We start from the raw sequence: 23,660 nt of genomic DNA, 5'->3' as shown, positions 1-23,660 counted from the left end.
GATTATTTCTTGGTCAGTGGATGCTGGAATACTCCGTCTTTGTGATTAAAATTAAGGACTTGGGATACTTCTAACTGAATTACTGCTTTGCTGTTTTCATGTATAGAAGTTAGGAGCTGTGGTAAATTCCTTTCACCTGAATAAGGTCACATCTCTACCAAGTCACTTTGCTTCTGAACAGGTTACTTCTTTAAATACCACCCCAGATAACCTCTGCTTTCATTTTGAAGGTGCAATCCTTTAAAATTCTTTTCCTTCTTCTCCTTGTGTGTAATCACAGCACTGTTACCTGTTTCTTTTCTAGGTCACAGCATCAAACTTACAGCTGAAGAAGATGTGGGGTTGCCCAGCAGGGAGCTTGCAAGCAACTGTCAGTCAGTCTTATCCACTGCAAAGGAACTTTATGGAGGAACAGCTCCTTCACAGAACACCTGCTTGTTACACTGTTGTCTTTTCTTCCTTTCAAAGAAGATAATGAAAACAACAGGGTGCTCAAAACTCATCAAAAATATGCCCTTCATCCCTCTGCATTTTTACTGGAACACATCCTCAAATAAGCTGTCATTTTAACCCAAGTGCATGACCAGATGTACTGACCAAATACATCAAGGTTGTTATAAAGGACTTGACAATGCATGGACAGCTCCACCAGACCTGCCCACAAAGCAGTGCAGACATTCCCAAGCTGGCCCTGTGCACGTCACCCCAGACAAGAAAGCCACAAGATGTGTTTGAACAGTATTATCCCAAATAAATGCAGCATAACATATCTGGGATCCAGTATCGTTCCAGATAGCTCTGCAAACAGTAGATTGAACAGCTGGGAATTAGCAGCATTCAGGGATCTTGGTACATCATAGATATGCTCAGCACTGACTGAAAGCACCAAATCTTAACCTATGACTGCCTAAGAGACTGCCAAAATCTTTGTGCAGTCTGAGCCAGACCAGGAGAGGACAGAAGAGGCACCAAAATTAAGGGGTACAAACCTCTGCAAGGATGCACTGTCACAGTATAAAAATCCTGTCAGCAGAAACATGTGACACTGAATAATTAAGGCACTTCAGTGCCCATCTCAGGAATACAACATACAGTCTGCCAATTTTAACAGTTCTAAAGAGTCAGGAACTGAAAACAAAATATTACTTATTACTTGTGTGTAAGTTTAGAAGGCAAAAATCCTGTGAAAGAATCAATAAAGGATAGCAACACTATTTAGTATCTTATAAAGGCAGGCTTCTGTTAAGGGAGAAAAGAACTGGGAACAGGGATCTCATAACATACCACATAAAACAGCAGCAGATAGCATATAAGGATCTTATTTCCTACAAGTATTGATATCTAGAGAAATTAGCACTTAATGGCCTGATCTTTCCTGTGAGAGATTTGCTTTTCCTATCTTGAGGAGGCTGCAGCAAACTTATCAATAACAATTTCAATTTTTTGGTAAGAAATACATGACATGCACAAGCTGCAGGTTGAAAAGTCTAAGAAAGGCAACAATAAAAGCTTTCTGTTCACATGATAAAATGTACTAATTAGGCTACTGCACTTTATGTATAAAGGTCCCACCACTTTACTAGTATAGTTTTACACTAGTACAGAAGAAACTCTTATGCTCTTTTAAACACAGAAATTCCAGACACACTCACCAGCATTTACTTTGGCAATGCCAGTCAGCAACTGAGAAATCCAGTTGATCAAGAACTGAGGCCGGAGTTCTGAAGAGTCAGAACATTCCTTCAACTCTAAACATTTTCTCTATTAGGATCTGTGTAAAACTTCGTGAAAGGAGGCCTGACAGCAAAGGCTGCCAAAAGCAGTAAAATGTCAGGGGAATTTTGAATTGCCATACCTCTTTATTTGCTGCGATAAAAAAAAAAAAAATCAAAAGAGAGAAGCCAGATATTGGTGTTTTGTAATTTTTTTATGAAATACAGGTGTGACACTTGCTCCAAACTAAAGAGGTTTGTTCTCAGATCACTGATATCACTGATTCCAGGATATTTCCTGAGGTCCTCACTGAACTTGAAACTAATCTTTCTTATGCTACGCAAGTAAAATAAGTAGTAATTTGATAATTAGCACAAGAAAATTATTAACACAGGAAGATCTACCTGTTTTGCTAACCCCTTTCCAGTTTCAGCTTATTTCACACATAATTAAGAGCTATTCTATCTAAAAAATATACTGCAAATAGAAGTTTCATTGAGCAAAGCAACATAAAATCAAAAAGCTTTTAAGTTTTTCTTCTGTTATATAGTCATGGAAGTTTTTCTTGGAAAATTCTTTGAATTTTCTTTGAGAATCTTTCTTGGAAAGTTCTTTGGCTGTGAAATAGGGAATTTATTTATTTTCATTCCCTCTAGGTGCTTAGTTCTCTTGCAAACAATAAATGTAACTCCACGAATATGGGCAGCAGCTTGGAACTAAGATGCAGCTGGTGAATGAGGCTCAAAAAAACCCATGCATTTTGATTTTCTTCAAATCTTCAGCGTAGAAGAGAAACTAGTGTGAGTTCCTGAAATCAGCAACTACTGCAGAAAAGGGTAGAGATGCAAGCTTTGAAAGATGTTTTGGCTAAATATTCAGTGCTGAAGAGCTATCCTTCCATCCCAAGAAATTTATGCAAAAGCAATAGCTAAGCATGGCCATAAGAGGTTCTGGAGAACAGGGCAAAAGATGTTTAAGGACCCAGGTATACAAAAAATATGCAGCCAATTACAGATTTCAATATAATGAGAAAAAAAGAACAGATTAGGTCATAACACTAGCTATGCATTTTCTACTTGGGTGATGCATAAAACACTCACCTTCATACTTTATATTTAGCAACTTCAGACAATCCATCTTTGGGATGAGAAAGCCATCACTGAGAAGAGCTTCAAACACTGTCTCCCTAGAGCAGAGAGGCTTATTACTGCCACTTATTCCTTTATGTATCAAAACACCACTTGCACCAGTTCTGAAACAAGTTTGACTGCCAAATACCTGGAACTGTGAGGAGGGAATGGAGAATTTTTTGTTCGAACAAGAGATCTGGTAATGCTGTTGTTGTACAGCAAATATATTTATATTCAAAATACCAGGAGTTATAGCTCTTATCTGTAACATGATACTCTCTCCCCTCTGCAGTTACACTGATTAGATTTCTCAAAGCTGGTCAAGATCTCCATACAAATTTATATGGTAATAAGGAAGTCTCAACACACTAGGTCCTAGAGGCTCTGTAGTAATAGAAAGATAAAAAATACAGAAAATGCCAAGTATTGCCCTGCAATTTTTAAGAATTCTAAAGGTTACTGTGAAATCAAAATATCTACAGGGTTGTTGGGAGCTTTTGAAGACAATGAAAATGGTACATGCCTTGGGGCCAGCATCTCTAATTCTGGGACAACACCTTGGAGACCATCTGGCACAAGGACTGCAGGAGCATCCATTGAAGGCAGGGAGAGGGAACTCTGCAGACCTGAGACACTCTAGGAACATGTGGTTTTATTGCATGGGTCGTGGGTAAAAGGGCTTTGCCTTCAGCCACCAGCCTCGGCTGAAGGGGTGCCCCAAAGAGAGAGAGAGAGAGGGGGAGAGAGCAAGGGGCAAGAGGTAAGAGCACAAGGGTAAGAAAGAGAGGTCCTTGTTACAATACATTATATCTCCTTTTGTGTTGAATATTCTAATTTACAGTGGCCAACCGGCATGAGATACAAAACCTACAAACTTTGCATGCAGCCTATGAGAACTGCTATATTACCATATCATTCTGTATTCTAAACTCTTATGGTGGTTTAGAATGGATTGTGATTGACAGGTTGGCTGACGAATGGGAGTGTTTCTACGCCTCTGGAAACACAGCCTTAAATTACAATCTTTCAGGTGACTCAGGCTCTTTCCTTTTCCGGTCATTGAGAAGGTAACATCACCTCGTGGACGGACGGGGTCGGGCTGGTCCCCCCGGGGCCAGGCCTGCCGGGCCTCAGGGAGCCCTGCCTGTGGGACAGCGGCCAGGGCTGGCTGCCCCCCCCCCCCCCCGCCCCCCGGCTCCTCTGATGGGGGAGAGGAGGAGGACTGCAGACCAGCGGTCTGGCCCTGTGCCAGGACCACGGTAGCCGTGCTCTGGGCCTTGGTTGCCAGAGCCACTGGTCTGAAGGAGGAGAGACTTTTAAGAACTTTTATCCAGAGCCCCAGGAAGCTGATCGGAGTTTGGGTCGCTTGAAGTCTCACCAGGGGTGGAGGAGATTTCGTCTATCAATGTTCTTGAGCCTGCGCTCTCCCTTTCTCTCTCCTGACCATCATCTGTGGCTTTGAGTCTGCTGAAGAAGAAAAACTCTGAGCAAAGACTTTAACTCTTTTCCCTCCTCCGTGGAAGACATTTGAAATGTAGAGAGAGAAAGCATTGAGAAAAAGTCAGTAAAAGAACTGAGAAAGACTATTTTGAAGATGGGATAGAGGAAGTAGACATTTCTGACCAGACTTCTCTAGATGTGAATTATGGAAAAATGAACTGTTTTTTGCAATATCCTAATGTTGCTTGGGGGAATGCAAGTTGTAGCTAAAGGGTTGTGTGTATTGATATACATGGGTTTTAATTAAGAATTTTGATTAGAATATGTCCCCGGCTCCTGGGAAAGAATAAGGATGTTATAAGCGAAATAGCCAAATTATTTTATATAAAGAAATTTATTAAAGTCAATTTGGTTACAAAGAAATAAAAAAGCCCACCACCAAAAATACAATTGTTTGTTGTAGATGTCGAGCCCCGGGACTCGGCAAAAGTTGGGGACCCTTCTTTGAGGTTGGGCTGAGTACGACACTCACACCAAGACCGTGTTTCATGTCGCACTGACGTTTATTGTTTGTCTCTTCATATTTATTCTCTTGTGACTTTATTGACATTACAAGGCACTTAAAAAATGTACACATCTGCTGCCTTAAGGAGGCTTCCGTATGAACACTATAAAACTGCATATGAACACCTGTTAGAACCCGGAATACCTTAAGAGAGAGGGGTGAAATTTTTGCTGCGCCACAACTTAATTTCCACTGCGTCACAGAGGCCCACAGATTCTGCAGGCCAAGGGCCCAGTCTGAAATTGCTCACACCTCATTTTCAAATATTCTGCAACACTCGGCACCTGGTGAGATAAGGTTGGACTAACGGTCTATCTGGTAAAACAGTCCATCTCTTGTTCACGAGAAACTGCTGCTGGATCTTAATTTTTTATACAGTTTTTGTGCCCTCAGGCTAGATCCAGGATGTAAATCTCCTCAGCCGTCCCGATATGGTGTTATCTCTTGAATTGCATAGTTGTTTACTGAAGTCTTTTCGTCTCTTCCCTCTGGCCCGACGGGGGGTCCAGGTGGCATGGGTGCCAGGTGGCGTGGGTGCGGTAGTCAGATGATGATCGCTTCTTGTCTTGTTTCAAGAACATGTTATTTCACCCTGTGCCTTCAAGTGCAAATGAAGTCTACCACCTTGGTTCTGAACTTTGCTCTGTGCCTTCGAATGCAAATGAAGTCTCTCCCTGAGTTTGCAGTCTGAATTTTACAAAAGGGGTGCTTCATATAACTTTCAGCACTTTATATAAAATATTATTATAGGCATGAATTAATTCTCAGCCTCCCATATAACAGAATAACCCACCATGTATGTTTTAGAAATTTAATTCATGCTCTACTTAAGAATCTCTCTTTTTAAAATTCCTCCTTGTAGTCATCCCAGGCTTCCTGTGGAGGGATGTAATTCCCCTCATAGGAAGTTTTCTTTACCTGGTTTTCAAATCTTGCCAATATTTTTGCGACTTCACTTTCTTCTGTCTGTTCTTTTAGTTTCATGATTTTTGATATTTTGTTGCTTTTGCCTGTGGCCAATTCGGGGTCCGTAGGCATCGCTGCGATTTGCATGCCTTGAACCACAGAGTGTATTAGACGAATGAAACATGGGATGAGACAAGGCAAGAACATGATACCTGCTAGAGAACAAAGTATGAAAAAAATCAGTTTTTTCCACCATGCCCCATTAAACAAATTGTCCCACCAAGAAGTCTGGAGGATTGAATTCCATCTCTGTACTGGTACATGAGCTACCCTTTTTATTTCTGATGCCAGGTTTTTGATCGTTTCTCCGTAATCATCTATCTCCACACAACATTCAGAGTCATTGAACTTTCCACACACCCCTCCCTCTTCAGCCAGTAAGTAATCCAATGCTATTCGGTTTTGGTACACAAAGGCTCTCATTTGGGAGTGTTGCTTGGCTAACAGCTCCAATGCATCAGAGGTGTGATTAGACACAACCTCTACCACTGCTTGCAGTCTGATTAGCCTGTTTAGCAAGTAAATTGGGGTCCTATAGCCCCAACTCCCATCTTGTGCCCAGGTTGCCGGGCCATAATATGCTATTATACGCTCTGCTGGCCACTCCTCCTCTCCCCATTTTATGATTTCCTCCTGCCATTGGGAGGCCCGAATTTACTTCTCTTTTTTCTCGACTTAAAGTCTCATATAATGAGGCCCCGAGCATATTAGCCTCGGCCCTGGGGAGTGTGAAGAAGGAAGGGCGGATCATACCTAGAGTGCATGAACCTTTCCATTTCCCCGGTAGTTCACTGTATGCTTTTTCCCCACAGATCCAATATATCCCACTGGGAGATCTCCAGGTCTCATGTGTCATTTCTGGCGTTTCCCAGTAATGAGCTGTGTTTTCTACAGACTGGAAAGGGTTAGCTCCAGAATATTTGTGCCAACATAAAGCAATTTTCTCAGACCAATTGCAGCGATCAGTTTTTTTCTTGTCCCAGTATCCCATCGGAGGTTCAGGTTGCCATTTTCTTTCCTGTTTCTCTGAATTCACAGCTAATGTGGATATACACGGGGTATATCCTACAACCTCATTGAATTCCCTCCCCTCCCTGCTGATACAAAAAGTTCCAATTATCTGGTGGTCAATTATCCACCCTTCGGGTCGCAATATGTTTTTTGAAATCTCTGATTTATTCCACTCCAATAATTGCTCTGGAGATAAATTTTCACCTTTCCAGGGCCACATTTCAGCAGAATTCAATCCCCCACAAATCCAACAATTAATTAGACCTAATTCAGAGGCAATCTCTTGCATAAGATCTAAAAATAAATTCCTGTTAGAAATGAGTGATCCCGATTCCCCATATTGTCTTTCCAGTTGCTCGTATTGTTCACTTAATGACTTAAGTCTATCCTGTTCTATTCTCCTTTTTCTAGTTTCTGCCTCCTGCCTTTTTAGTTCTTGAGAGATTTCATGAATTTTTACTTCAGGCTCCATACCTTCCCTGTTTCATGAAAAGCAAAATGTTTTATCTAATTGTGAGCAATCTTGTTCGTTATTGAATATTATTTGATTATCCCTCTGTACCGATTTCCCATCATATTTTAGATTCTTGCCCACCCAATATGTCTTTCCTCCTATTTTACACATTCCCAATTGTTCACTATTATAACACAAGTGGTTCACAGTAAAATATGCTATGAAAATCGATTCTTTTTTCCTTCCTAACCAAAGAGTGCGGTTACACTGATCACAGATTGGAATATCTAATCTGATATTTCTCCTCTGTCTGCTGTGCTTTCTCTCGTCCTTTGGTGGGAGTTGACCTGACCTCTCGTTTTCATCATCTCTATTTATGTCCAAACACACATATTTTTCCCCTTCCCTGCAGATCCCATATAGTGTGCCACCTCTCCTGCAGAATCCCACCTGCTTCCCTTCACAGCCTGCTTGGCCTGATCTTATCCTGCATTCACCGCAGCTGTTGATCGGGCCTTGCAGAAGCATCTGGTACTGCTTCCCCGAGAACCATGCCACTGTCAGGAGTGAAGCTAGCCACAGGGTCATCAGGATTCCCCACCGGTACACTCCTCTGCCTCTGCCTACGCCTGCTGGTGTGCAGCCAGCAGCGTGGTAATCCATCTTCTGTGCAGCAGGAGTCATCTTCAGGGGCCCCGTGCTGGACCCTGGCTGCATATCGCCTCTTAAAGGCTTCCCAGCGGGCAGGCTTGACCGTATCTGCATTGCAGGGGGTCTTGCTCAGAGTTCGGCACTCAATTCTCAGGGGTTCTGCCTGTGTGTTTAATTTTCCTCTCAGCCCATTCCACTTCAGCAAATACCAGGTCCTAGAGGGAATCCTAATCAGATCAAGTTCAACAGAGATATTTAGGAAACGAGTGGTCAGGGTCTGCTCCTCCTCTAGACACCTAGTGCACAATTCTTTAGGTTTAAATCCCCTTTTACAATGAGCTACCCAAACCTCGTTACAGAGACTGCATTTGAATTCAATGAACGGGAAACACGGGCACTCAGCTTTAGTACATCTCACTCGGTTTCCTCTTGGCATGGGTTGCTCCTTTGTAGACATAATTTCAAGTCTCCCAGTGGGGAGACCATGCTCCACTCTGGGTTTTTCTTCTCCGTGGTGACCTTCTTCACTCTGGATGCGTGTGTCCAGCCGCGTTCTGCTGTCCTCACTGTGGTATCTGTAGTCAAGAGAACAAGAAAAGGACCCTCCCAGTGTGGTGTGAGTGGGGCCTCTTTCCATGTTTTTATCAACACACTATCTCCAGGATGTATTTTATGAATGGCAAAACCTAAAGGTGCGTTCTGTGTGGTTAGCCCAAGCTTCCTAAATTCCTGTATATTCCTATTAATTGCTATCAGATATGGCTGTAATTGTTTATCTTCTACTCTTGGATGCCCTACTGGAATTCCATGAGTGTAAGGCATCCCATACAACATTTCAAAAGGTGAGAGTCCAGTGTCTGAATTAGGCATAGTTCTAATGTTGAGGAGGGCAAGGGGAAGACATTTGGTCCATGACATTTTTGTTTCAATCATTAATTTAGATAATTGTGCTTTTAATGTTTGATTCATCCTCTCCACCCTTCCTGAACTCTGAGGGTGCCACGGGGTGTGATACATCCACCTTATACCTAGGGCCTCTGTTAGTAATTTTATAATTTTGGACGTGAAATGTGTCCCCTGATCTGAGTCTATGTGACTTATGACCCCATATCGGGGTATGATGTCATTTAACAAAACTTTTGCAACAGTTTGGGCAGTGGCTCTGGCACTGGGGAATGCCTCCACCCAATGTGTCATTTGATCCACAAGGACCAATAGATACTTATATCGCCCTACCTTAGGTAATTCTGTAAAATCCACTTGTACCTTTTCAAATGGTCGATAAGCAATCGGGCGGCCCCCCCTAGTGGCCTTTCTAATGTTTGCTCTGTTTACCTTCTGACAAGTCATGCATCCTGTTACCTCTTGTTTTGCTAATTCATAGATCCCTTTGCATCCAAAGAATTTCAGGACTTGGTCTACCAAAGCTTGAGTTCCCCAGTGTGTTTGCTGATGCAGATGTCTTAAAATTTTTCTGGCATATTCTTTGGATATAATTTCCCTTCCATCGGGTAATCTCCATTTCCCATCTATCATTTCTCCCCCCATTCTTTTATATGTTTCAATTTCCTGCTCTGTTAAGCAAAATGGGTATTCTGTACTCCCCTCTGTTTGAACCTCTGGGGTACTTACCACCATCAATGCTGCTCTTTTTGCCTCAGTATCTGCTAGATTGTTTCCCCTGACTCTGAACTGCATACCTGTTCGGTGTCCCTTCACATAGACGACAGCTATCTCTGTTGGTCCTCTCACAGCTTCCAATATTTGTTTGATTAATTCCTCATGGACAAGGTTTCGTCCTTTCGTACTAATCAAGCCTCTCTCTTCCCAAATCTTCCCAAAAGTGTGCACCACACCATAAGCATATCGAGAATCAGTGACAATCGTTCCTTTCTTACCCTTCAATCTTTTCAGAGCCCTTAAAACCGCATACAGTTCACATGCCTGTGCAGACCATCCAGCACTTAAAGGGCCAGACTCTACTACTTCCTTTGAGTTCCCATCCACTATAGCATATCCCGACTTTCTCTTTCCATCTATCACTCTTGCTGACCCATCCACGAACCACTTCTCGCCACCCTCTAACTCTTCTTCCTCCAAATCCGACCTTATCTTTGTCTGCAGTTCCACCATTTCAACACAATCATGGTTGGGGATTTCTGAGGTTTCTCCTTATAGAAATTGAGCTGGATTCACCGCTGAGGTGGTTCGTAGCTCCAGTTCGGGGGAATGTATTAGTATGGCCTCGTATTTTAATAGACGAGCATCCGTTAGCCATTTGTCTGCTTTTTGCTGTAGTATATTTCTAACATTATGTGTGGTAAATACTACCAAGGGGGCACCAAATGTAACTTTCTTAGCTTCTTCTACCAACAAAGCTACTGCCACAATTGCTTGCAAACAGCTGGGCCACCCTTTACTTACAGGGTCAAGAATCTTAGAAACATAACTCACAGGTTTTTTGCTGCCTGCCCATTCCTGAGTCATAACCCCATATGCAGTGTGGTTGCTGACTTCTACAAACAATTGAAAAGGCTTCCTGATGTCTGGTAGGCTCAGCACCGGCGCTGTAATTAACAAGTCTTTTTACCTCTTTGAGTCTCTGCTCCTCCTGTTCCACCCACTTTACTTTATTCATGGTCAGTTTCTCCTACAGAAACTTCACCTTCTCACTATATCACTCAATCCAGTGTCTACAATAGCCTAACAGTCCTAAAAGCTGCCTGATCTCCCTCTTTGTCTTTGGGGAGGGCATGGAAACGATCCCCATGACTCTCTCTGGGTCTAATTTCTTTTTCCCCTTTGAAATCCAGTGGCCTAAGTATTTCACCTCAGGCTCAGTGAATTGTAATTTAGATTTTGAGACTTTTAAACCTTTTTCTCCTAAGAAATTTAGCAATCTTATAGAGCAATTTCTAACTTGCTCCTCCTCAGGACCAGCTATCAATAGGTCATCAACATATTGTAACAACTTTACCCCTTCTTCTGGCAGAATTCACTCAGTAACTTTTCCAGTGCCGTTCCGAAGAGATTGGGTGAGTCTACAAAGCCCTGTGGAAGCGAGTTCCACCTTAGCTGGGTATTTCTACCCGTGATCGGATCTTCCCATGTAAAAGCAAAATAATCCTTACTTTCCTCGGATAATGGGCAAGTCCAAAACGCGTCCTTAAGATCCAAAACACTGTAATATACATCCTCGGGTGAAATTCTATTCAGTAATGTGTAAGGATTTGCTACCACCGGGAATTTTGTCTTGGTTTTCTTGTTTAACTCCTGCAAGTCTTGTACTAATCTATAGCTGTTATCTGATTTCTTCACTGCCAGGATGGGGGTGTTATAGCTGGACATGCATGGTTCTAAGATCTTTCTCTTTATCAAGTCATCTATTATGGGTTTCAACCCGAGCCTACCTTCGAGGGGGATTGGATATTGTTTTACTCTCACCGGGCACTCCGGGTTCTCCAACTCCACCCTAATAGGTTCCATTGAGAGTCTTCCTGACTCCCCTTCCTTATGCCATACTTCTGGTATTATTCTTTCCTCATCTACTGAAGTTAACTGGTACAAACTAACCACTAGCTGCGAATTTTCCACCACCAGATTTATTCCTAAAGCCACCATCAAATCCCTCCCCAGCAAATTATGTTCAGCTTCTTCCACTAAAAGCATGTTCCCAAGACAGATCTTACTTTCTGATTCTATTTCTACATCTTTGATTACAGGAACCTTGAACGGTTCGCCCTTTGCGCCGATGACAAACACTGTTTCTCTACTTTTAGTGCACCCTGCCGGCAATTTTCAGAAAGTACTTCTTTCTGCCCCAGAATCAATTAAACAAACATAACTTTCCCTTCTTGGCCCCACCCCCAGGGTTATCAAGGGCTCCTTAATGGAGTGGGACCCTAAAAAATAGAGCCCCTGACACCCCTAGTCTTCCTTGAACATATCTTCATCTTTTTTCTTTTTCAAACAGTCTTTTTTAAGGTGTCCCTTCTTGTCGCAATAGTGACAAGAACGGGTCTCTTTGTTTCCCCACCTCCCTCCTTGGAGGCATAGACTGTGGTTTCTGAGTGTTAATCCTTCCCTTCCCCCTCCCTTCTGTCTGAGGTTCCCGTTTTTGAGCTTCCCTCACTGCTGCAACGACAATTTTCGCTTGCACAACCTGTTGCTCTTCTTCCCGTCTCATATACACTCTCTGTGCCTCTCAGTAATTCTTGCAAGCCTTTGTCCTGCCAATTTTCCATCTTTTCTATTTTTTTCCGTATGTCTTCCCAGGCCCTCCCCACGAATTGTGTCTTGAGTACTACTTCTCTGGTTGGAGAGTCAGGGTCCGTGCCTGAGAACATTTTTAAACCTGACCGAAGTCTCTCTAACCATTCGATGGGGGTCTCATCCTTCCGCTGGCATTCTCCTAATATTTTACTAATATTCTTCCCTCGGGGTACTGCTTCTTTTATCCCTTGTATTACCATGTTCCTGAGATCTATCATATTCTGCCTCCCCTCCACCGTCTGAGCACTCCACCCAGAGGGTAGGCGGGGCCATTTCACCTCCCCTGGGGGTCCCTGTGGGTTTCTACGTTCCCATTCCCGAATTCCCGCTTGTCTTATCATCTCTCTTTCCTCAGGATTGAATAAAATCCTAAGGATCGCAGCTATATCCTCAAAAGAGTATATGCTGGTTCCAAAAATTCATCCAGCCGATCCGACACCCCCCATGGATCCTCCATCAGCCCTCCCATCTCCTTCTTGAATGCTCGAATGTCCATGTTGTTTAACGGGACATTTACATAGCTTATGTTTCCCATCCCTTTGGTACCTCCCTTAATGGGAACATACCGTGTTTATGTCCCTCCTCATCCTCCCCCTCCTCTTCGTCTATACTGTGTAATTTCCTTTGTGATCTCCTAACCGGCTGGGCTGGTGTCGTTTTGGCGGAGTTGGGGGGGCTTAGTGTGGGTGCTTTTGCCGGCTTCAGCGCGGACGCAGCCGGCTGGGGAAGGGGGATGGGCATCGGCGCGGCAATAGGCCCCGTGGGGGGGGGGGCAGGTTCCTGCGGCCAGGTTTCAGCCGCTTGTGGTATTTGCTCCAATGGGGGTGCCGAAGCCACTACTGGCTGCGGCTGTGGGTCAGGTGGTGCAAGAGGGGCTGGGGGATTCCCGGCTTGTGGAGGTTGGGGCGGGGGTCTTAGGTAGGGAGGGGGAAAATTGTCTAGGGGATCCCATGTGTCCCTTGAACCCTTAGCTGGGCTATTGGTCTGTACTGGATACAGTCTGACCTCAACTTCCCTCCATAGGTCTGCATATTCCTTTTCTTCCTGACTTCTTGGTTCTTTGCCCTGGACATACGTGTTTAATGCTTGGCATGTCCATTGTTCAAAGGTCCCGAACACGGGCCAAACCACATGGTTCCCAATTTCTCTGCCACCCCAGATTTTCTTACAAAAATTTATCATTCTTTCTTTAGATTTGTACTTCCTCCTAGAGCTCTCTTCCCAGTGCTGTAACATTAACCCTAATGAACTATCTGGGGGAATCTCTGGGATTCCCTTATTCAACTCTATATTAGATTTCTTTTGCATTTTGCTTTTCCTCTGTCCCATTTTACCAGTACTTACGCATATGTGGAGCTGGAAATAATACAGGTACCTCAAATTTTAATAATTTTACCAAAACACTGACCCAACGCCAGGGACCGTCTGAGGGGGCTTTCTGTTGGTATACGGCTCTCTGAATTCCCTTTTTGACGAATACTCGTCCTGACGGAACCCCGTCCAGGCACCGAAGGTTTACCAGTTCCCGAACTCAAAAGAACGTCCCCTTCCCTTCGGCCCACTTGTCACCAAAACCCCCCCCACCCCCCCACCCCCCCCCCCCCCCCGCACGCTCTGAGGTTTTCTCCACAATCACTTCCCTTTGGCCCGACCCAGTCCCTCGCGGGAGGTGGGAAATGCGGTCCTCAGGTCCCTTTCGCTTCGTGATAAATCACGTCTCATTCACACATACACACCCACACCTGGTCACACCACTCAACCACAAAGTACTTACGGTTCCTTTTCCTCCGTGGATTCTTTGTGCACTCAGATTTTTATGAGCAAATTCTTGCCGCGGCAACCTGAAGAGACCCCTATCCTGGGTTCTTCGTGAGTTCCCTGAGAGCCTTTTTGCTAGCTAGCTTTTCCTCTTTTTTGGTAGTGGCTTTTTATCGGAATTTGCTCGATTTCCAACTGGTTCCCGGAGATGCTTCTCGTATTGTTTTGGGCCGCTTGAAAAGCAGCGGGGCGCCCCCCAAAACGCCGAGAGAATTCCTGTTCCAAGACTGGAAATCACGTCGGGGTCACCAATTCTGTTGTAAGCGAAATAGCTGAATTATTTTATATAAAGAAATTTATTAAAGTCAATTTGGTTACAAAGAAATAAAAAAGCCCACCACCAAAAATACAATTGTTTGTTGTAGATGTCGAGCCCCGGGACTCGGCACCGGGTGAGACAAGGTTGGACTAACGGTCTATCTGGTAAAACAGTCCATCTCTTGTTCACGAGAAACTGCTGCTGGATCTTAATTTTTTATACAGTTTTTGTGCCCTCAGGCTAGATCCAGGATGTTAATCTCCTCAGCCGTCCCGATATGGTGTTATCTCTTGAATTGCATAGTTGTTTACTGAAGTCTTTTCGTCTCTTCCCTCTGGCCCGACGGGGGGTCCAGGTGGCATGGGTGCCAGGTGGCGTGGGTGCGGTAGTCAGATGATGATCGCTTCTTGTCTTGTTTCAAGAACATGTTATTTCACCCTGTGCCTTCAAGTGCAAATGAAGTCTACCACCTTGGTTCTGAACTTTGCTCTGTGCCTTCGAATGCAAATGAAGTCTCTCCCTGAGTTTGCAGTCTGAATTTTACAAAAGGGGTGCTTCGTATAACTTTCAGCACTTTATATAAAATATTATTATAGGCATGAATTAATTCTCAGCCTCCCTTATAACAAGGAGGTTTCTGTTCCTTTTGAGAAAGAAGTGAATTTAGAAATGGAAGAGAATCCCTGTTTTGTACTAGAAAAGCATTCTTAAAATGATACCCCAAACACGTGGAAACCCATGAACAGTGTGGAAAACTGTTATATGGGTGAGACTGCACAGAATCTGCAAAAATTCCGGGCAATTGCAGATCTCTGAAAGCCACTCGATTTTTTTTTTTCTGGTGGCGTGTTTCCCCATAACCCTAGAGAGGATCCTCTCCCAAAGTGATGTAGAATCGTGTTTAAATAGTGGCAACGGACTGAAAATTATAGTTTTCTCTCTGTAGTGTGTGAAAAAGTAATTGGGAGGGGTGGGGAGGGAGGTGTTTGAATGTCTCAACAAGTCTCCTTTTTTTTCTTTCCTCTTTTTTTTTTTTTTCTTTAGTGTGTATTAATAAAATCTATCTGTTCTTACATTTAAGTTATGCCTGTTTTGCCTTTTTCTCCCAAAAATCCTATCTCCCAGCTGATAAATGAAATTTGACAGCTACTTTCTTATCTATCTTTTCCCTGATAGCCTCGTGGGGCTACACCCTTGCGTCCTTTGGTGTCCCTTTGTTTGCTATCACTCAAGCCATCTCCAGTTAATCACTGTCTTCCTGCCTGCCATGCCTACATCTCAAAGCTAGCTTTCATTTCTATTTCACTCACAGGTTTTATATTTTTAGAATCTCTTGCCAGGCAATCATATCTATAAGCTTTTCCTGTCTCATCTTTCCCAACAAAGGACCACTGCTCATTAGCACAGATCAACAATTCAGTCCTCAAAGATGTTGAGGAAATTGACTAATTGCTTTCTCCATGATCAGCTACAGGACACTATGAAAAGGCAATTTAATAGGTCTGCAGCCCAGTTCAGCACTGTACCTTTCACCTCAGCTCTTTATCAGAGACATACCTGTTTTCCTGCATCAGGTCTTTCATCTGAGCCAAAATCCAGTCCACTTCTGAGAGGAATCAGACCACAACTCTCGAGACTTTGAAACAGATGGCATAGTCTGCATAACCTGAGTGAAGGAAAAATTCAAGCATTAACAGAAAATATACTCCCACGACAAACACAAAGACGTTATTGCTATGACAAGAAGATGAACATGCCACATGTACTTCACCACCAGCATCTGAAAAAGTTCACAAATGTTCCCCTTTCTCGGAATCTCCAATAAGTAGAGATCTCCTTTATAAACCTGAACAAAGTGCCCACATTAGGAACTGTCACAGCTCAAATTGCTTGTTCTCTGTAGTGAAGTTTTGTTCTCTGTAGTGAAGCCATGTATGACAACACTAGCAGACAGACCTGAGCAAGGAACTACAGCAACAAGGAAAAGAAAACATATTGCCCAAGAAAGAAAAGAGAATTAATGAAAGTGCTGATCATTAGAGTGCGCTTACCCGTTTTATAAATGAGAAGTCAATTAAAAATAACAGAATTTATTTAACAAATTTAAAAAAAACAATTTAAAAAACAATTAAAAGCCGCAATAAAATTGGACAACATTGATCGAATGCTGGGTGGGCAGAGTGACAGTAACAACGGTACCATCCAACCTCAACCACATACCACTGGGTCTTGGCGTACAGTTTTTGTACAGTTTATTTGCCCTGAGGCTAAGTCCATTGAAAGTGCAAATATTCATGTATCTCTTTACTTCCAAGTGAGGTCTTGAAAGGGGTTCCCGTAGATGAAAAGACGTTGATAGTCTTCCTGGATCTCGTCTTTGGGGTGCTGATTTGGTCATCCTCCGGGATCCTCTATCAAGATTGATATCAGATGACAAGCAGCTGTGAAGTGGAGGCCCATCCCTGATGAATGGGCCATCTCCAGTCCGGCTATGTAATTTCTGTTGCAAATGTTGTGGTTTCACAGCTTGCACCACAGGTCTTGGAATCTCAGAGATGCCATGGAGTAGCTTTTAATAAACCAAATCTTTGATACACGAATTTATACATTACATTTACCACACCCGGAACTGCTCATTCTTGTAAGATAACAGAACATCTCTGACTTTTTCTAGAAAAAAACATAAATATATTGTTTAAGAAGAAGATCAACTATGTAAGGGAATTTTGTATCTAAGGAAGCTGCTTAGTTTTGCTAAATTTAAACTCAAGGAAGGCATCGGTCAAATGAAGCCAGCAATTCTGTTCAGACAACACACTGAAGACTCCCAAAACTCCCAGACTTTTCCAGTAACATAAATTTTCTCAAGTGGGGTTGAACCACAATTTCCATATTTTATTACTAACAGTAGCAAAAAACAAGTAAGTTGGATAAACCCAGACAGCTCAAAAACAAATTCCTAATAAGATCAGTGTAGGAAGAAATTGTTCCCATATGCAGTTTATGTTTTGATGCGTATTTGTATTCCTTATACTCGTATTTTTCATAAATTGCAACAGCGCTACAGCTATTCACAAACCAAAGTGCTAAAAATTTGGAGAAAAACTACCAAACCAGCCAGCCAGCCCCAGGAATCCACCAAGACCCAAAGAGGAATCCCAAAACCTGAGCTGAAGGTATATCTTTACACTAGAAGATGACACATTTAAACTGCTTTCTCTAGCATATCTAATCCTTGTATCTGCTACTGTTCTAGGAACACCTACCTGGAATTCCTTGTGTTTCTGACAGGCCTCATGCTGCGGGGTTTGAATCTCCCATGCATCACTGTACAACTCTGCATTTTCTTCCACCTCTTCCTGCTCTTCTTCGTCATCCTCATCTTCTTCACACAAGTTATTGCCCAGCTGATGGTTCCAATACTTTTTTTGTAGCCAGTCCAGCACAACATCACAACCTAATGGAGAACAGAAAATATTACCTTTCCAGTGAGGATTTCTTTGCTATGGCAAAAAATAATAGGTGGCATATTGTTAACATGTATTATGAAAATAAATGCTATTAACCAGTTATGAACCCTGAAAACACAAAAAGCTCCATTAATGAAAATGTGAACAAGTTAAAAATATCCAAACAAACAAACCCCCTAAACACCAAACCAAAACCAACCTCCAGAAAGAAACCAGGAAAAACAAAAACAAAAACAACCCAATCCAGTATCACAGGCATAGTAGCTACCCATCATTTTTTGGGGAAAAAAACCAAACCAAACCAAAACACCCCCCTCCCCCCCCCCCCCCAAAAAAAAAAAACAAAAACCCACCACACTCAAAAAAACCACACACAAAAAAAATGGACACTGCTATGGCACTGCACCTTGCTCAAGCTAGGTCAAATTTAAGCAGCAACTAGGTCCCTGCAGCGGCACTCTAATGAGAAAATGAGTCAGTACTTTAGTATCACCATGGTTAACACAGCATCTAAAACATTAGATAGAATGGAAAGGAAATGCCTTTACTTCCATCAGCATTTTCCCAATTCAATCTAAGGACCACGCTGAAGATTATTTAACTGGATTCTCAAGCCTTAGCACAAAATTCCCAGGAATCTCCTCAAATGCTATGAGCTGGTCATTCTTTCAGGCTTGCAGTATCCACATTTCTCCCTAAATGGGATTTTTTAAGTCTTAAGTAACACTAAACCATCAGGAAAAGCTTTTACCTATTTCCCCAAGATGAACTTCCTGTGCTGTAAAAAAGCAAAAGCATCAAACTGCTACAACCAGCTGGTGTTGTTTCAAGTAATTTTTTCAGGGATAGGAGAAAGCCTATGAACATCTGCCCTGTGAGGAACCACAACCTGGAGCCACTGGACACAGCTCAGCTATCCTGACAGGGCAGTGGCAAATCATGTCAGCATCTGATATCACAACTCTCCCTGCCAGGACAAATGCACTGCCCATCCTGCCGCACCCCAAAACAGAGGCAGGCGTGCTCCCCTCAGGGCCTGCAGCACTGGCATTGCCACCCCAAATGTGCCTCAGGCCACCCCTCCCAATGCCAGCCCCTGGTGGCACTCACCCTTGCAGCACAGGGCCAACTGTGGCAGCTTCCCGTGCGTCAGCTCATGACGGAGGTCCACAACCCACACGGGGATGTCCACCTGCAACAACAGCCAACACACATGACCCCTCTGTTCCCACTGCATGAGGTCACACCTGCAGGCAGCCCTGCAAATCTGCAGAGCGCCTCTACCAGGTGGGAACAGCACCTTCCTGGCTACTCCTGCACTGTAGCTCCCCTGCTTCCCACTTCAAGAGTGGGCCAAGATCCCCCAGCTCTCTGATGCCACTCCTACTGTGGCCTAGGATCCATACAAACTTGCATTTTACAGTTTAAGTTCTTCAGTGTTACACGCAACAAGAGATTTCTTTTTAGGCAGAGGTGTTACATGTAATTTAACGATACTGAGAAGCAGTTAAACTATATTTAAATGGATGAGACATTCTGGATAACTATATATCAAAGACACAAATAATATCATATATAATACTGAAATTTACATGGTAATTTGCATGCAGTTTTTTGCAACTTTCCTGAGGACAACTACCTTTAACTATGCAAGACCTTTGCGTTTAAGCTTGATCAGTTTTAAAAAGTGAGAAGCAGAACTTTTCTCAAAAACCCAGGAAAAGAATAAAAATCAATTCATCATTCTCACACAGGAGCCCAAACATATACATGAGTCTCAAATATTGTCTGTCCTTCACTGTCAAAACTTGTTCAGTCCCAGGTATGATGTTCAGTGCAGCTGGCAGTAAAAGGACTCAGTCCTGCTACTACAATTAGTGTGAACCTTTCCTCCTCCACACACAAGTGGAAAAGCTCACCTGAAGAAAGACACACAAGATGAAAATACCTGCAAATGTGTTTTTTATGTACAGCCTTGCTTGTCAAAGACTAGGATTTATAAACCACAGATTTAGCTCTTTTTCCTATCTCAGTAGCAAAGAAAGAAAAATGTGTGACGGTATGTCAAGTGGGACTACATACACATAAATCAAGACTTTTGATCACATGTGATTCAAAAACCTTTAATGATCATCAGCCTTTGTTACACTTATTGTGACTTCAAAGAACAAAGTTTTAGATCCAGTTGCAATAAACCTGTTTAAAACTTTGCAGCTGGAATAAACAAGCATCTTTATCTGTTATTTTGGTTACAAAAGAATGACCCCCCCCACAATTTCATCCACTCAGTGTTGTTAATATCTAATGTAATGCTTTCTGTATAGATGTAAATTATCAAGCAACTCTTACTAAACAGTTACCTCTCTGGCTAATTGTCTCAGAGGAATGCTGACCATCTTCTGTTTCCTTTACATGATCAAGTTGACAAATCTGCATGCAGGTTACAGAAAAGATAAATGACTATCAGGAGCTGCAGAGAAACTTAGAACTCTAGAGACAAACTTCCCATGTGCTGTACAACCCTGTAGTCCCAGAGATGCAAAGTGAACTCAGACAGTGGAATAATGACATCTGTCCAGGTCTTTCTCTCAAAGCACAAGAGCCTTGAGAGCCCTTACCTTACAAGCACCAGCCCATAAGAGAGGATGAGCTCATATGACTTCAATCTGCCAGATGAATCAAGGACCTTACAGTGAATCAGTTCTGACGTGCAGTCCACTGCAAGAGGCATTTGTGGACCCTACCTGGAAGCAAAAGAAAACCAGATGAGCAGGCACAAATATACTCACTCTGTAAAAAGGGCAACTTTCCCACTACATTTTGTGATCTGTGGTACATAACAGCCTAAGAAATGGTATGCTGAGACAGCATCAGAGGCTCTTTCCAGGCTTCTATTGGAACAGAGTGGTTACACGTTACTCCTAAGCACAGGTTGAATGAGTACTTACTGATATGCTAAGCACATACACAAGATGCTTTCCCTAGGCGAGTCTTGTGTACGGATGCAGCAGAGGCAGTTTAGTGGCCTTGGATATGCTCACTGCCTCGAGAAATCAGCCCGAGAAGTTGTGGGCATGCAGGGCTTCTGCCTCCCCTGCTCCCACGGGGCCACCGTGCTATTGGCATAAGCTACGTGCCCGAAGCCTCCCGCAACGAAGAAGGAGCCCTGCAAGACGAGGCCACCTGCCTAGCTGCATCGCCGGCCTGCTCACACAGCCCCGGCGGCAGAGTCGCTCCAGTGGGGAGATGCGCACGGGTCCACGGCGGCCCTCGGGCCCAGGACCGCGAGCACCAGGTGCAGCACACAGACACAGCTCCAGGGGCAGAGGGGCGGCCCCGAGAGCCGCATCGCGCTCCACGCCTGTTATAAACGTGCCAGGAGATCTGCTCCTTTGAAAACCCTTTATTAGTCAGCTCTTTCAAGGGGGAACTCGAGGGGTCGCCTGCGCCGCCGCTGCTCCTGTCGCCGTTCTCGCTCCTGTCACCACTGAGGATCAGGTGTCAGGCGAATCTGCTGCTCTCGCCGTAGCAGAGTCGGGAGTTCCGTCCTCGCGCGAATCCCCAGGAACTCAACTGGGCTCGTGTGGTCTAGGGGCGTCACTTCTTCCCAGTCTCTTTTGGTTATGGCAAGGCGGCAGAAGTAGAATTCGGTTTCTAGGTAGCTGAGGGTCTTCTCGGTGTTGTAGTGTCTCCCTTTTATCTGGATTTTGTGCTGGGTCCCGGCTTTTGGGTCCGCTTGCCGGCAACTGCACTTCTGTTTGGAGCGATGCACCATGGAAGTCCTTGGATTTTCCTATTAGGCGGGGCCAGCAGTTGGAGGAGCTGGTGGGGAATGGGGACAGCCTAGCCCGACGGAAGGGGAAGGGAACCCGGGGTTTTAGAGGGGGTATACAACTTGGAATAAGGTTTTGAGGGTACAAATTTTGGTACAAACAGCATAACTTTCTTAACAGACAGGTTACAACTGGCATAACATTTTAAACAGCATAACTTTCTTAACAAATGACAGACTGTCAAAAAAGGGAATTTCTTACATTTCATTCATTTCAGTCCCCCCTCTATTTCTTTGATCGGGCCTTTGCCCGCATCAATTGGCAGTTTTTGATTCATGGGAATATCTTTTATTTAGTTTTTTTTTAGTTTGAGGTTCTAACTAAAGTAAAACTATTCTCTTATAGGGCACTTTCCAGTTAGGCGCTGCTTAAATGTTGCAGCATTTCATGCAATCTAATACTGCTTTATATCAAAACACGTGGGATTTACATGAGTGTGAACTCTTATAAGGGACTGCAGGTTCTCCCCGTCATAGATGGGATGGTGTGTAGTTCTCCCAAGAGTCCAGTATGAACCATTGTCTCGATCTCACCTGGTCTTGCCTCTTGGGTTGGGGAAGTGGGACAATAGCTCTTAGAGCATGCTCTTTCGATGTGTTTGCTCAATAGGACTATGTTTTAGTCCTCCCAAGAGTCCAGTATGAACCATTGTCTCGATCTCACCTGGTCTTGCCTCTTGGGTTGGGGAAGGTATTTAGCTGGCCTTATGGAGTTCCTTTCAGTGTATTCCCACTTCTTTTTCAGTTTTTGATTAGCCCTTCTGTGGTGTGCCCTATGAGAGATCTGTAATGATATTATCACAACTTTTTAAAAACAGCTTAACACTTCATGATATCTTAGAACAACTTACAGAGAACATTTTTAAATGACAGCTTTTGATAACAACTTGGAAAGATTTTGAACAACGGGTTTTTTGTTGGTTTTTTTTTGTTTGTTTGTTTCTAATTGGGCTTTGGTTGTCTCTTGAAGGTTATTTTAAGTGTGTCTGGGTCTCTAATGGTGGTCTATTTGGAGGGAGTCTTTGCTGGGGTATCAGAGTCACTGGGAAGTGGCAATGGTCTTTTTATTTGGGATAGTTGTGTATGGTGAAGCCCCTATGTCTGACCTTGGTCGAACTCAGATTTTCAAGAGTGCTAGGGGCAAACATTTTAGCCAATTCATTCCAGTTTTTGTTATTAATTTAGTTAATACATTTTTGAAGGTTTTATTTATTCTCTCAATTCTTCTTGAGCTTTGAGGATGCCAGGGTGTATGTAACTGCCATTTCATTTCTAAGGCTTTAACAACATCATGCAGGACTTGTGCTACAAAGTGGGAGCCTCTGTCTGAAACGATGTTATTTATCAGTCTATATCGGGGGATGATGTGTTCTAGTAGTATCTTTATTACTACTTGTGCTGTTTCCCTTTTTGTAGGGAAGGCTTCCACCCAATGCGTTAAGTGATCAACTATAACCAAAAGATGCTTATGTCCCTGTACTGGAGGCATTTCTGTGAAGTTTGTTTGTATATTTTGAAAGGGTCTTAATGCTATTTGTCTTCCCCCTGGTGTGGGCTTTCTTATTACTTTTTGATTTACTTTTTGACAAATTAGGCATCTTTCAGTAACTGCTCTAGCCAGGTTATAGATTCCAACACATAGATGTTCTCTCAGAAAATCATCACACAACTCTTGGGTGCCCCAGTGAGTTAAGTTGTCTATTTCTGCCAGCATTTTTCGAGCTATTGCCTTATTTAGGAATTTCTTTCTATCTGGGGTCAGCCATTCCCCTTGCTTCCTTTGGTGTAAACCTAACTTTTTTATTTTTTGTAATTCATTTTTATTATACATTGGTTTATTAATTTTGTCAGCTGGTATATCATTCAAGGTAAGAATTTTTATTGGTTCTCCCAGCTTTTGAGCTGCTAGTTTGGCTGCTTGATCAGCTACTTGGTTGCCCCTTCCTTCAAATGTGTCTCCTTTTTCATATTCCTTGACATGTACAATTGCTATTTCTTGGGGCTTTATAAGAGATTGTAATATTAATTTAATTAATTCTTTATGTATCAGATCTTTCCCTTTTGAATTTAGGTAGCTTC

The 23,660-nt window shown here is 43.1% G+C and overlaps 1 pseudogene; it reads right to left on the bottom strand.

Annotated features, from left to right (window-relative positions):
* Positions 1 to 21,098, bottom strand: part of LOC136373448 (ribosomal biogenesis protein LAS1L-like) — a 34,010-nt pseudogene extending 12,912 nt beyond the window's left edge.
* Between the last annotated feature and the right edge of the window lie 2,562 nt (positions 21,099 to 23,660).

Source organism: Sylvia atricapilla, chromosome W, assembly GCF_009819655.1.
Source record: "Sylvia atricapilla isolate bSylAtr1 chromosome W, bSylAtr1.pri, whole genome shotgun sequence".
Taxonomy (NCBI): domain Eukaryota; kingdom Metazoa; phylum Chordata; class Aves; order Passeriformes; family Sylviidae; genus Sylvia; species Sylvia atricapilla.
Note: the sequence above shows the minus strand (reverse complement) of the source record. Positions and strands in the feature narration are given on the sequence as shown.